This window comes from Phacochoerus africanus, chromosome 1 (genome assembly GCF_016906955.1).
Source record: "Phacochoerus africanus isolate WHEZ1 chromosome 1, ROS_Pafr_v1, whole genome shotgun sequence".
Taxonomy (NCBI): Eukaryota; Metazoa; Chordata; class Mammalia; order Artiodactyla; family Suidae; genus Phacochoerus; species Phacochoerus africanus.
Window position 1 is genome coordinate 170,540,961 of NC_062544.1, and position 15,172 is coordinate 170,556,132.

The following is a 15,172-nucleotide window of genomic DNA, read 5'->3' on the forward strand; positions in this document are numbered from 1 at the left end:
GGTGAAGGAATAGGCTCCACCTCTCAGTGGGGGAAGGAAATGATACAGCTTTCTTGGAGACAAGCTACAACAACAATGGTGTGAATGTGTCCTGCAGACCTGGAATTTAGGTGAAAGGATAGAACTAGACACAGAAAGCAGAAATCATGGACAGCAATAAGGAGTCAAATTCATGAGATGAACTAGATCCCTTAAGGGATAAATTGTAAGAAAATTGAGCCTTAGAGGACATCCCTGCTCATCCCCCTCCTTCTCCTCTAGTCAAATGTAAAGAAGAGAGAATGGGTGTAAGGGAGAAAAGGAGTAAAAAGGAAGGGGAAGGATTGGGGAAAAGAAGGAGGAGGAGGGGTGAGTGAGGAAGAGACGATGAGAATTTTGTATCTAACAGTAGCTTGCGGCATATATAACAACCTATCTATGGTAAGAGTAAAATAAAATTCTTGAATCTGTCTATTTTTAGGGACTACTGAGTCAACTGGATAAAACCAATGGTGGTTGCCGATTTAGCCCAACAGGATAAAACCCAATGGTGGGTTTTAGATTCTAGTTACTCCCAAGGTCACGGTTTGGTTTAGGTTCAGGCCAGTGACAATGCAGGTTGTTTCACTGATTCTCTGTGTAAACATCCTCATTTATGTACCCCATGGCAGTGCTTAAGTTTCACAAAACCTTCCAAAAGGAGTGATTTTGGTTCAGTTCTGAGTTTGAAAAAAGGTAACAGTTACGCCAGATTTAAAGATGAGTTGGGCTGGGGTCAGTTATCTGGCTCACTCAATCATTCTTTTCTTCTTTGCCAATTAAGCCAATCCCCAAGTATACCTTGTATCTCAGTCTCAGTTTTCATTGAAAAATGAGATTTTTATCTTTGTGGAGTTGGAAAAAGAAAAATATAAAGCAGAAGGTCCTGTCAAGAGGAAAGGCGAATTCAGTGTCAAATGATGGAATCACAAATTGAGTGAGCCAGAGGCTCTAATGAGGAGGAACTAAAAGGACAGAGAACAAAGGGAGCAGAGAATGATGGAAGGGAGAGGAGGTCGAATAGTCTCTGTTGATCTGATATTTTCTTGTAGAAACCTGTCCAGGATGTGGCAGCCCTGTATCAATGCATCCAAATAAGATACTTCACTTATCACTTTATTTATCATAGAATCATACACTGTGATTTTTGAAAAAAAAAAAAAAAACAACAGCCTAATTAAAGTGTAGTTACAGTCCTTTTATATTAGCTGTTGTCTGTAAATGCTCACATCCTTATCCAGACTTTTCATGCTTTCTGCTCCTGGCTCAGTTAAGACTGGGATCAGAGGCTTGGATTCAGCTTGGAGTCTGTGAACTGTTTATAAAAACCAATTACTCCTCATTTAAGTTAAAATTTCCCATATTGAGATGGCTTCAACATGGGAAATTTAATGTGGATGTTTACTTTTGTTGCTGGAATCACTTCCAAGTTTATCTGTCCTTATCCTTCATTTAACAAATGAGAACACAGAGGGACTAGGAGCTGAGAGATGAACTTACTCATCTTATTTAAAAGTGCATTTCACAAGAGATTTTGTAGATAAAGTTGTATAAATACTTTTAAAAAGATCATTAGTAGTCAATGTATTATTCCCCCCTACACCATCCAAATAAACCCATCCGTGTCATCAATGTTTTGAACTAAGCCACATCAAAATGTCTTTTGAACTTCATTCCCAATGTCTTTGAAGTCACTATTCTGGGCTTTGTAAACTTCTTGGCAAAATTAGTCCTTTAAGTATGAATAGAAAGTATCTACATAATAACGCTGTATTAGTCAAGGTAACCTCACTGCTGTGACAAATAAAACTCTTAATCAGTAACTTAATACAATGTTTATGCCATTGGGGAGTTATTTAGCTCGTGTCTCAATTTCTTTATCTGTTAAATGGGAATACAATTAGCATGTACCTCATGATGTCTGGGTATTAAGTGAGCTGATATTTATAAAACCTTGGGCACAGTGTCCAGCACATTGTACCTAGGTAAGTGGTTACTGAATAAATACATTGCTCTCTCTTTCTTGCTTACTCACAGTCCAGGGTGGGTGCTGCTGATCTGTCAGTTTTCCCTGGGTTCATTCAGGGTCCCAGTCTCCTTCCTTTTGGGGGCTTCACTTTCCTTGAGATGCTCAGGGTCTTCTTCATCATTCCCCGCCCCCCCAACACACACACTGTAGCAACCAGCCATAGGCCCTGGTGCACCCTCCCCTCTCTGACATCAAGACTGGGAATGAAAAAAAAAAAGATTAGAAGTTATTTAAAACTGGCTAACTAGGGACCTTCAGATTATGAGAAAGAATGAAATAATGCCATTTGCACCAACACTGATGGATCTAGAGATTAGCAAACTAAATGAAATCAGACAAAGATAAACATCATATGATATCACTGATATGTGGACTCTAAATAAAAGGATACAAATGAGCTTATTTGCAGAACAGAAACAGACTTGCAGACCTTGAAAACAAATTTATGGTTACCAAAGGGGACAGGTGGTGGAGGGGAGGATAGATGGACTAGGGGTTTGGGATTAGCAAATGCACACTGTGGTATATAAAATGTTTGCCCAATGAGGACCTGCTGTATAGCACAGAGGAACTCTACTCAATATTCTGTAGGGAGAGAATCTGAAAGAGAATGGATGTGTGTACATGTATAACTGAATCACTTTGTTGTATAGCAGAAATTATCACAACTTTGTAAATCAACTATACTTCAATAAAACTGGAAAAAAAAGTATCATTGGCTCCTACAATGAGCTAAAAAAATAAATAAAAGGTAGTGTGGAGCTGTCAGTTCCAGCTCTGAAAAAATAAAATTGGCCAAGAGGAGAAAGATCCTGATTGAGCCACTGCTGAGACCTTATCTGAAAGATGTAGATAATGACCCCACCTCATTGGGTTCTTTTGAGAATTACCTAAAATAAGAATTACATAAAATAAGACTTCTAAAGTACCTGGCCCACAGTACCAACACAGCAGACACTATTAATTTATCAAGGCTTGTTTACATTTGCCTTCTGGATTTCAGCTGTTCTTCTGCCCTTTTTCCTCCTCTTCTAGTCTTTACAAATAGGTACCTGTATTTGACATTATTTTTGTTGGTATTTAATGACATTTTCCATAGTGTTAGATCTTATTTCCCAAAAAGTCCCTCACTTCATCCGTGCCTTCCAATTGTTTTGGCCTCTGGAAGAAACCTTCTGGACAAGGGTGGGTGCAGTCCAAAGGCATCCTCCTCATGAATGGAGGAAGTGATGTTGGTCAGCTTTTAGGCTGAATTCTCCTTCATTCCTGTCTAAGCCAGGAGTCAGATTCAGGCAAAGGATGAGAAGGAGTAATGGGGAGTGAACAAGGGTGCAGAAGTGTGAGACTTTACATTCTTACTTCAAATAACTTTTCCAAAGTAATTTATTTTTAGAAATACTTTCTTTTAATAATAAAAGTATTTTACAAAAGAAAATAACGTGATTATTTTTCATAATCACACATTGATAATTTCTTGGTTGCTTAATTGTATCCATTAGGTGTGGATTTTTATTAGATTCACCCTCAGATGAAACGTCCTTCCTTTTACTTCCAGGTGCCTGAGGAAGTCACAGCTTATGGCCAGGCTTCATGTGTCACCAACATCAGACCTTTTGTAGCATCTCATTCTTTTTTCTCAAAAGAAGTTTTAACACATTCACATTCTAAAGCACAGAGAAGTAAGACTATTTTGAGATCTTGCAATGCTCTTAAGAGGACTAGAGACATTTGGCCTTAGCGTTGCTGGGATGGTTGAAGGAGTTGGTAGCCAACAACTTCTCAATTAACTCAATGACAGCACAGCTGATGTGGCTGTTATTTCCCCTAAAGACACAGTGTGATCTTAAAAATACTCTTGTTCACCCCCACCCCAGCCTGATTGTAGCAGACGTTCTAGAGGTAAGACCCAGGCACAGGTGTGTTTTCACTCAAACTCCCAATTCTATTGATCCCTCCAGGGTTGAGAACCATTGCAGGAAGACATTCATAATCCTTCCTAAATCCGTAGAGGCACTTTATTTTCATTTTTCTAATAGTGGAGAGTTTACTGCCCATAACAATACAAACATGAAGGCATGTGAAGATGGGAGGACACAAGACAACAGGAGCTGGACACTAAGTCCACTGTCTAGGTCAGAAGTCCCCAGTGTTGGTGTGGCTGCCATGATTCGTTTCTCTGAAGCCCAAGATTGCCTAAGCACGGACCCAGTTGGCCTGTGGGGAATGAGATTGGGCAACGCTCCTGCACTACTTTCTTGCTAAGAGTCCTGTGGCAGGGTCCTCTGTAGGGATGGGAGCACCATAACCATCCTAGATGCCTTGGTTTTGACATCAAATTGACTGCATTTTCTAGTTATTGGTGAACCCTCTTCCATCTTCCCTTACCTTCTCATTAACTTCTCATTTAACTGTGTCATTGTGATAAGCAAGGTTTACTAATTTTATCCCTACCCAAATTAGATTCTCTGTATTATCACATACAAGTTGTGAAGATAAGGGATAGGTGTTGAAGGGAGGTGGCAGAAGGAGGAAGACACGTCACTTGCTTATACAGGTGGATGTTTATACTAACATTTTAAGCACCTGTGTTTTACAAGTCCAGGCATCGTGCTCAGGACTAAGGTCAGGGGCATCTGCTAGAATTTCTAAATTTTTGGCTCCCCCGCAACCCCAGACCTACAGGATCCTTAGTTGCTTTGGATGTACATTAAAGTTTGAGAAACTCAGAATGAAGAAGCAAAGATGGGTGTCTGTAAGAAGATCCTGACTTTTGGCAAAGAAGCCTTCTTCAAAAAGGGTAAAAACATGATCTAACTGGAAAAGATACATGCACCCTGATGTTCATAGCAGCATTATTTACAATTGCCAAGGTATGGAAGCAACCTAAGCACCCATCAACAGATGAATGGATAAAGAAGATGTGGGATGTGTATATGGACTACTACTCAGCCATGAAAAGAATGAAATGTTGCCATTAGTAACAACATGGATGGACTTGGAGAGTATTTTGCTAAGTGAAATAAGAGAAAGAAAGAAAAATACCGTATGCTGTCACTTATATGTGGATTCTAAAAGATAAAACTAGTGAACAAAAAAGTGGATTGACAGGTATAGAAAATTAGTGGTTACCAGTGGGGAGAGTCAAGAGGGAAGAGGGGAGGGACAATATAGCGGCAGGGAACAAATGAGTTATTATGGGATTATATGAAAGCAAGTGTGTTAATCTTGTGAAAATTGTAAAGCACTACAGACTTTAAAAAATCATTCAATTGAAAAAAGTAAAATACCATTTTAGAAAAATATACACAGTGAGCATGTGTCAAAGACTTAAGTCATTTAGTGAGGGGATTGATAATATGGCAAAATTGGTCCAAAGAGGATAGGAAAAACTGCTAAATTTAATCAATAGAAAAATAGAATGCTATAATAGGATTGCAAAGTTCACTAAAAACCTTAAGCTTTGGGCCTATTTATATTGAAGTATAGTTTATTTAAATATATTAGTTTTGGTGTACAGCATAGTATACTCATAGCTTATACTCCACTTAAAGTTATCACAAAATAATAGCTATATTTTCCCTTTTTGTATAATATATCTTTGTTGCTTATCTATTTTATATATAGTAGTTTGTATTTCTTAATCCCATACCCCCATGGATTTCATTTTTGATCAGAAAGAAATTATTTGCCTCTTTTATTGGGATACAAATCATTTGCAATTTACCAATCTTCTACAAATTTATGTCTAACTTTCTTGAAGCTAGCCTCTGATCAATAGAAAGTAATTAGGGGAACTTGGGTCTGCCTATTAGATAATGCTTAAGTATCACTTGAAGGCTAGATGGCTAAGTTTTTGGATAATTTTTCTTAAAAATTCAGACAGGAGATGGATCTAGAAATCAATATTTGCAATAAAATATCACAGGTAATGAAAAAATAGCTAACACATAGGGTGCCAGTCACTGGTCTCTTGTGTTTTTCCTGTATTGGCTCTTTTAGTCACTGTCCTAACCCTGTGAGGCAGGAGCTATTACTGCCCTCATCTTACAGGGGAGGGAATTGAGCCAGTTTAGCTCCAGAGCCTGTGTGCTTAACTGCCTCCCCTGGACAAACAGCTGAGGGTACCGTAGGGTACCTGTGTGGGTGTGTATTTTTAAATTTGACAGAAGTAGGGATATAGGCTGATGGTAGACTTAGATACACTCCCATTTTTTTCATTTCTAATTTGAAATTTGAATCAGGCAATGAGATATGACAATTGCCTGTTATGGTGGGCTGCCTGGAAACCCCAGGATGGTTTGGGTAGGAAGCTCGATACATTTTTACCAACCAGAGCCACCGCTGCTGGTAATCAGACCTCATGTGGCAGTATATTAAACCCATCACTCCCAGTCCTAGGACTAAAGCAGTTATGTTGGTGTGTGTCATAGACACAAGGGGAGGGAGACCTCAGCGTGTACTATAATTCAGTGAGAGGGATATGTCAATGTTCTTTGTAAAAAATTTTTTTTTCATTAGAATCTGACATTGAGAGTCTGGTTTCCTAATTAGAGAGATCTCTGCCTCGATTTGGTATCTAGAACCCACTTTAGCAAAAGGTCAATGAGTAGCCAAGCTGAGCTGTTCTTCTCTAATTAAATAAGTCCACAAATCTCACCCTCCCAAAATGCATTAGTAAACAGTGGAAGGAATGCTCCAGCTCATAACACCCAGAGTAGGTGTTCAGACCCTGTCCCACTGTTCTGCCTTTTTGTAGCTGGCACATTATTTGAAGTTAAAGTTATGACTTGATAAGCCAAATTGTCCTCCCCAGCCGCCTTTTGTTTGTCACAATTAGCTGCACGTGCAGAACTGTTTTCATCTGTAATTGCTCCCACGAGGGGGGTAATTGTACCCCAAAGTGGTTGGTTGCACCAATGGTTGGAGCAATTAGTAACAAAAATGCAAATAATTGCAGGCATCCAAATTGCAGTTTTAAAAAAGAGATACCCAGCAGAAGCTTGGCTAAAGATTTGCCATTCTCTTTTTACCCACTGGAAGTGTATTTGTTATTTGAAACCAGTATTGTAATCGCTGAACCTACCTTGTCTTTCCACATCTCTAGGGGCTTCTTGGAAATGGTGCACTTTACAGGATCAATGAAAAATCGGACTGATCCCAAATGTTGGCTCATTTAGGAACTAGAAAATGAAGTTACTTAAAGTCACAATTATCTTTGGGGGAAAAGTACAAATGATTGAAAAAATGCATTTTGGGTAACTGTGAACCTCATTCTCCCATACCAAATGTGGGGGGAAAGAGGGTCACAAAATACTTTTTTTTTTTAATCAATTCAGCTTCTAATTACAGAATTACAGGAATTCTACATACACATCCTTCCCACCCCCACTCCCCACCAAATTGTTCCCAAATAGTGCATGATCATGGCAGCCTTGGTGAGGCATAATCATTAACTTGTCTCCATGGCTTTGCTCCCTATGACATGCGCTCTGCAACAACCTCTTAGCCTTCTCCATCCAGGTAGCACTGGGCCAGGCCTGGTTGCCTTGGCTCTCTACAGCTCTGGAAGGCAATATGGGGCTCCCAGGTTGCCCCCTTTGAAGTGGGTAAAATACACTCTTGTCCATTTGTCTTTCACTATGTAACAGGTCAGAAGGGAGTACATCGTTCTGCCCTCAAAGCCATCCAGAGGCTTTAGTGAAACACCTCAGTTGCACTGTACCTCGAAGGCCTGCAAGTCTGGTAGTTTCCCAGCCTTGAGACCCAAGAAAGAGCCCAGTGACAGAGACAGCAAGGGTCTATTGGACGGGGGGACTTACATGAAGAGTCCTGGAGTGACACCCCGTTGTGTGTGACAGAGGTGGGCAGAACATGGCAGCAGTCTTCGCTATTCAGGGAGAGGGAGGCTGCCATTTATAGGGGCACTGACACCAGGTGGACTCATCCGTTACCAGGGCTAAGCCCTATAATTAAGAGGATTGGATAGTCATGTGAGTGAAGCAGGGACTGGTCGAGCAGGGGATGGGATGTACCAAGAACAAAAGAGACAAATCTTGAGTAGTCTGACCACACACTCCACCCCTACATGCCCCGCAGGACCCTTACCTTACAATCTTGGTCCACTCCTCTTCCATGATATCCCTGGGGTCAGGTATGTAGAGAAGCACTGCAACCAGGTACCACAAATGCAATACAGACAGTACCTAGAAGAGTAACAACAGTCCGCAGGGTAATATAATGGAGCCTTTATCCAGTAGAGGGCCTGCATTAATTACCTTAGTAGTCCTAGGTGAGGCCGGGTAGAGGACAGGTGAAATCTGTAAGTCCATTTCTAATCCTATACCCATGGGGTCGCAAACTCAAACCACTGGGGACTGACTTGCCAGTCCTAGGGCCATTTTATAATGTATTTCTCTAGCAATAGATCCCTGGCAAGAGCAAAAGCAAGTTATCATCCTGACAGATGGCTGGTAACAGTCTGTTGGTGACTGGGATAATTGCTCCTGGGATGTTTAGTTATAGTTTGTAGGGCTTGAGTTAGTCTCCCGGTCCACACATTGAGAGCTGGTTTCCATCTCTCAGTTACTTAGGGAGTCCATTCATCCTTTCAGGTAGAGCAGCCGTGGGGTTATGAGGCAGGTAGAAATGCTAGTAAATGTCATTCTTATTGGCCCATCCTTAGAGTTCATGGCTGATAAAGCAGATTCCTTGGTCACTGTCAATGTTTGTGTAACAGTATGTCACATAGCTGTTCTAGACCCCAAATAGTGGGTTTGTGTGGTTCCATGACTCACATAGGCCTTTGTAAAGTCTTCCACCTGCTGTAATGCATTGTAGGCTGCAGATGGCTGTTGTTCCATCACACTTTCCTGTTACTCTGCCCCCTTCCACAGCAGGGACCAGAGGCCTAAGAGCACTCTTATTATTTTGCTGTTGCCACAGCCCAAACCAAACCTCTCTGGGTAACTGGCCACGTCCAATTCACAAGCCTGTCCCTGAGTGTATATCCCTGAAGTTTGTGTCTCTAATTGTTTAGGAATGGTGCATTGGAGATATGCTTATCTTACTCAACCAAATACTTACTCAAGTATTTGATAAATAACCCAAGTCATTGCATTCTGTCTGTATTCACCAGCCATCCCTGTGCAGTTAGTTAAGCTACAAGCATGGGGCTACTTCTGAACTGGAAAGAGACTCCAAAGTTAACAGGATATCTTTAGCATAATGAAAGAGAAAGACATGTCTCATGGTAGACAGTTGCCACAGGGCTGCTCGTGCTAGTGGGCCAGTGGACAGCTACCTTGGGATTACCCCATATCCTCTGGGCCACACATGTTAGTGGACGGCCTCCACAACTTTCCATTCTCGTCCTCATTTCCTAGCATCTCAGTGCTCACAAGAGTCTCCTTGGTCTCTTGGCTGGCTGGCCATTTATTACACTGAAACCCCAGGCCTGCAAATCTGGTAGTTGCTGAGCCCTGAGACCAATTAAGAGCTTAGAGACAGTGATAGAGACCACAAGAGTTTATTGGACAGGGGACTTACACAAAGGATCCTGGAGTGACACCCCATCATGTGTGGCAGAAAGTGAGCAGGACACGGCAGCAATCTTCGCTGCTTAGGGGAGAGGGAGGCTACCATTTATAGTGGGGATTGATGCTAAGGGGGTTCATCAGTTACCAAAGGCTAATTAAGCCTTATAATTAAGAGGATTGGATAGTCACGTGAGTTGAGCAGGGCCTGGTCGAGCAGAGGGTATACAGAGAGCAAGAGAATAGCCATCTTGAGTGGCTTAACCATACAACCTCTTTATTTTTGTATTTCAACCTCCCCAATTCTAGCCAGAGACCTGAGGAAAGGGGATACAGGGGAAGCTAAGAGTGCTGGGCATCAGGAAGACCAATCCTGAGGGCAATGTGAGCCCTGCACCCTCCACTGTAGTCAAAATCACCACCCACTCGCATTTGTGCACACACCAATTCTCTACTTTTAGGAGTTTACCCCCCATTAGTTTCTTGGCAAAAGGACCTACAAACGGTCTCCTTTTATTGGTCCAAAGTGTTCCAGAGTTCCCTGGACAGGTCTTAATTTCCCTAGAAACACAGCTGTCCTTGGGATCCCAGCTACAATGGTATTTGTTGATAGAGAAACACTGCCCTAAGGAAGACAGGAAGGGAAGGCAATATTTTATAACAAAATGTTTTACAGCAAGGAAATAGCTCCTATTGATCATGCATGCTTAGGGGCCAATGTCACCAAAAAGTGAAGATAATAAACTTTGGTGATGTGCGTATTGTGTAGCACTCCTATATTAGCAAAGCCTTTTCCCTGAGGAATTAGTTTGCTACATGAATCAATGCCAGTCCAACCAGAAGAATGTGCAGGAAGTAAAGGAATACATAATGGATTTCCCTTTGCTAGAAAAACACACTTTTGTCTTGCTTGCTGGGTTGAGGGAGAACTTGCCACATTTTGGGGTGGAAAGTGAGGGGGTGAGGAGTGAGCTCATTTGTTGACAAGAAACAATTTAGAGGAAACAGTGAGCCACCTGTGGGCAGACTGTATTTAAAAACCGAAGGTTGGCCCAGCAGTGGAGATCTCATGGCTGCTGTTCTAGGCGTAAAGTCTTAAGTTGATTTAATAATAGCCTCCTCCACCGAGTGCTGGGAAAGAAATACCGTGTTCCATTTACTCCTGCTGTTTGTAGCATCTGGGATGCTGCTCCATCATCCCATCAATGTAATTCTCCCCTCCTTCATTGCTGTAGGTAGCTCTCATCTGAAAGATTTACTTTGCAGATAAAAAAAGAGGTATTAAGTGGCCATAAACGACCAAGGTGAGGGGTGATAATGTTTTTACTAAGACTGGGAGAGGAAGTATTAAAAAAGAATTGTGCGAGGATATTTAAGAGGGCTGCTTAGGCATGGTGACATGGGATGAAATGTAATCAGGCCAACTATTTGGTTTGGGTAACCAGAGAAGGTAAGATAATGCTGAATCCTAGTAAATCCCCTTTAGGAGAGTGGCTGCCCATGTGAACCAAGCCTAAAAGAAACTCTATGACTGTTTGTGGAAGGAATTCTTTGTGCATAAGCTGCAGTCAGATTCTGTTTTCCTACCGTGACGATCTGATGTGTGATGAGTGGAAGGGCTTGACATCAGTGGCTCAGTGTGACAATGGCTTGCATAGAGGAAAATGGACATTTGCTGGACTTTCATGTGTTACAAGGAAGGGCCTCCTTTCCTGTTTGCCTATGCTAAAATTAATTTAAGTTGGGAATAAAGGCTTGAATGGTTTGCTTAGGCTTTAAATCCAAATATTATTGGGAGATAGTGCCTTAGTGAAAAATTACATTAAAAGGTAAATGATTAGCATAGACTTTTAAAATCAGAAGGAGGCTAGGGAAGAGGGGAATAGCAAAGTTGACATGTAATCCGTGGAGAGCTCTGGGTAGACTGAGACAGGGCTATTGGGGTGTAAGATAGTAGTTTCTGAATGGCATGCATGAGAGGGATTTCTGGGTCAACAGCCAGAGAGAGAGCAGAGCATTTCAGGGTGTAATGGATGTTGCTTGTTTTTACGTGATTGTTATTCATTTTTGTTTCCCTTTGGGATACTATGTCTCTAACACTCTGTGTGGTCCTAGAAGGACTAAGTTCTCCTAAGACCTTCCCCACCTCCCTATGATCCTATCTGATCAATCAGAGGTTTCCATCCTTCAGAGCACTGGTTTTCCCTATGACATGATGTATGGACACTGGGAGAGAGCAGGTCTCTTGTTTTATTCTAGGATTTCTAGCAGTAGGGATTATGCAAGCCTAAAGCTGCTAGAGGCAATTTCCACAGCATTGTGGGGGAAAATGCCTATAGAACAAAGCTATCATACAGAGAAAAGCAATGCCAAGTGGTGAAGAGAGAAACACACAAATCTGATGGCATCACTAAAGTCACCATATCCAGCTATGCCTGAAGGGGTAACACTTAAAATTAACAACAAAACCCCTTAGGCTTGACAAAGTCTGAACTGGATTTCCATTATTTAAAACCAAATGCACAGGTAATTAGTAGAAGGGATGCAAACTCGATGTTTAGACTCTAAATTTTTCAAAGGACCTAAAAAGAAAAGCACAGAATCTTTTGTGTTTCTTTGAATGCAACTTTGCTGAGATGAAAACATGCAGGTTTTGGTTTTACCTGGGAAAGTTATTTAATCATTCTGTTTCCTCTTTTGTGATAAGAATAGTAGTAATGTTTGCCTCAGGTAGGTCAATCTGTGCAGAACTCTTAGAATGGTGCCTGACACATGGTAAGATTTCAGTACATTTACTTATACTTTCATACTCTCCTTGCATTTCCCTTTTCTTTACCCTACCTCTCCCACCCCAAATCTGCATCAAATGTTGAAGAATCAGTCTGGTAAAGGCAGAACTTGGAGTTGGAGCTGGGAAGTAACTGAGTTTGGTGAAGTCAGAAGTCTCTATAGTGAATGGGGTAAGAGAGTCTGGCAAGAACACATGTTCATTAAAAAAGTTAAGTCCATCATACACAGACTAAACACAAGTGAATCCTTTTATTCATGCCAGCCCTTAACGTCTTCTATGCCAGTGACAATTCAATGCCTATGTTTCCTGGTTTAAGATTTTAAAGGCAATTTGCAAAACTGTAGTGAATTCATTCAACAGAATTGTTCATGTTAATAACTTGGAACAGTGAACTGAATGATCCTACATGATACACAATATTAGGTAACTCCAAAATATTGTAGGTAGATTGGTGATATATAACTTATATCATGTGCCACTTAAAGGCGCGTGAGTATAGAATATTTGATATTTAAAGTAAGAGAGAATTCTTTACCACTAGCTTTTTATTTTTATATTAAAATAATGCAATCAACTGTGGAGAACAGTATGGAGGTTCCTTAAAAACCAAAAAATAGAGTTACCATATGACCTAGCAATCCTATTCCTGGGCATACACCAGGAAAAGACAAAAACTACAATTTGAAAGATATGTGCACCCTAATGCTCATAGCAGCACTATTTACAATAGCCAAGACAGGGAAGAAACCTAAATGTCCACTGACAGATAAACCAATAAAGAAGAGGGGTGTATATATTACTCAGCCATAAAAAAGAAGTAAAGCCATTTGCAGCAACATGGATGAACCTAGAGATTATCATACTAAGTGAAGTAAGTCTTACAGAGAAAGATAAATATCATAGGATATCACATATATGGAATCTAAAAAAAATGATACACATGAACTTGTTTACAAAACAGAAACAGACTCACAGACATAGAAAACAAATTTATGGTTACCAAAGGGAAAAGGGTCAGAGAGGGATAAATTAGGAGTTTGGGATTAAGAGATGCACACTACTACATATAAAAAATAGCTAAACAGGGACCAATTGTATAGAACAGGGAACCATTTCAATATCTTATAATAACCTGTAATGGAAAAGCATTTGAAAAAGGACATATAGGAGTTCCCATCATGGCGCAGCAGAAACAAATCCGACTAGGAACCATGAGGTTGTGGGTTCAATCCCTGGCCTCACTCAAGTGGGTTGAGGGTCCAGCGTTGCCGTGAGCTGTGGTGTAGGTTGCAGACGAGGCTCGGATCTGGTGTTGCTGTGGCTGTGGTGTAGGCTGGCAGCTGTAGCTCTGATTCAACCCCCTAGCCTGGGAACCTCCATATGCCATGGGTGTGGCCCTAAAAAGACCAAAGACAAAGAAAAAAAAAAAAGGAAAATATAAGGGATATATATATAATATGTATTCTATATATATATAAAATATATTCTATATATTCTATATATATATAATATTCTATATATATATTCTATATATATATACATATATAATATGTATTTTATATATATATATAATATATATATATATATATATAAAACTGAATCACTTTGCTGTACACCTGAAACTAAGACAAATTGTAAATCAACTATACCCCAATAAAAAGTTGTTAGTTTTTCTGGGGGAAAAAAAAAAAAGTAGAGGCAATCACCCATGTAGCTAAGGCAGGTTAAACCTTTCCCTTTCATGCATGGCCCTTTCCAAGGCCCTAGAAAGGTATAAACCATATGTTCTCATGTTCACATATTTTTGTAAGATTTGCAAAAGTAAAGTATGTTTGCATTCTTTTCTAAAAAGAGACACCCCAATATTACATAAGCTACAGGCCTCATGAAACCTGGACCCTCTGTCAAAGGCCTATTACAAGAGGTTTCCTAGGGCATTATTCAGAAAAATAACCAACCAAATTTGGAAATAAGACCAAGAGACTACATACAGCCTTTCATTACCACACTGAGGTATTTCTTAACAAACACAGCATGAGTATTTAATTATCTAGGGGAAATCTGTCTTGATTTGACCCCTTTTTTATTAATGTTTAAAGGTCCCAGACTTTGTGAAATTACATGTTAACATGTAGTTTTTTGTTTGTTTGTTTGTTTGTTTTTGGTCTACTAGAGATGCAAATGATTACTGTCTGGTAGAAAAGATAGTCTCAGATTATGGTTTTATAACAAGCTTTTTTTTTTTTTTTTTTTATAACCAGCTTTGTTATCTAGCAATCTCTCATTTTTTTTCCATTGCCTGTAAATACTCAGTTCTTCCAATGCTCTTTGCACCAGCTTTATTGTCTTACTAGTTTCTTCAATAATGATTTGAATAAAATCTTTTACGTATGTTCATCTTATATTTGTACACGAGTCATGTTTTCAACTTTTTAGAAATTATATTGTGACAGTATGGTAAATTTTCCAAAGGAAATAATTCTGTTTATAATTTACTATGACATGCACAGGATATTTCACACACATCATTGTCATACATAGGGGTTGGACTTCTAACCTGGCTTTCACCAGAATAAAATCCAACACTATTTATTTTATTTTATTGTCTTTTTTGGGGCCACACCTGCGGCATATGGAAGTTCCCAGGTAATGGTGGAATCCGAGCTGTAGCTGCTGGCTTACGCCATAGCCACAGCAACAAAGGATCCAACACGATCTAAAGGAATATAACAAAATACAGCATGTAAACCTCACAGTGTATTTCATCCAATTAAGAAAAGGAATATAACTGGACATTAAGAG

At 40.1% G+C, this 15,172-nt stretch overlaps 1 long non-coding RNA gene across 1 annotated transcript; it reads right to left on the reverse strand.

The window, feature by feature from the left end:
• Window positions 1-3,420: 3,420 nt before the first annotated feature.
• Window positions 3,421-7,983, reverse strand: LOC125112614 (uncharacterized). The gene is made up of 3 exons (XR_007131201.1): window positions 7,867-7,983; window positions 7,131-7,227; window positions 3,421-3,711 (listed from the first exon to the last, which is right to left on the reverse strand). It is a non-coding gene; the product is annotated as an uncharacterized LOC125112614 (long non-coding RNA).
• Between the last annotated feature and the right edge of the window lie 7,189 nt (window positions 7,984-15,172).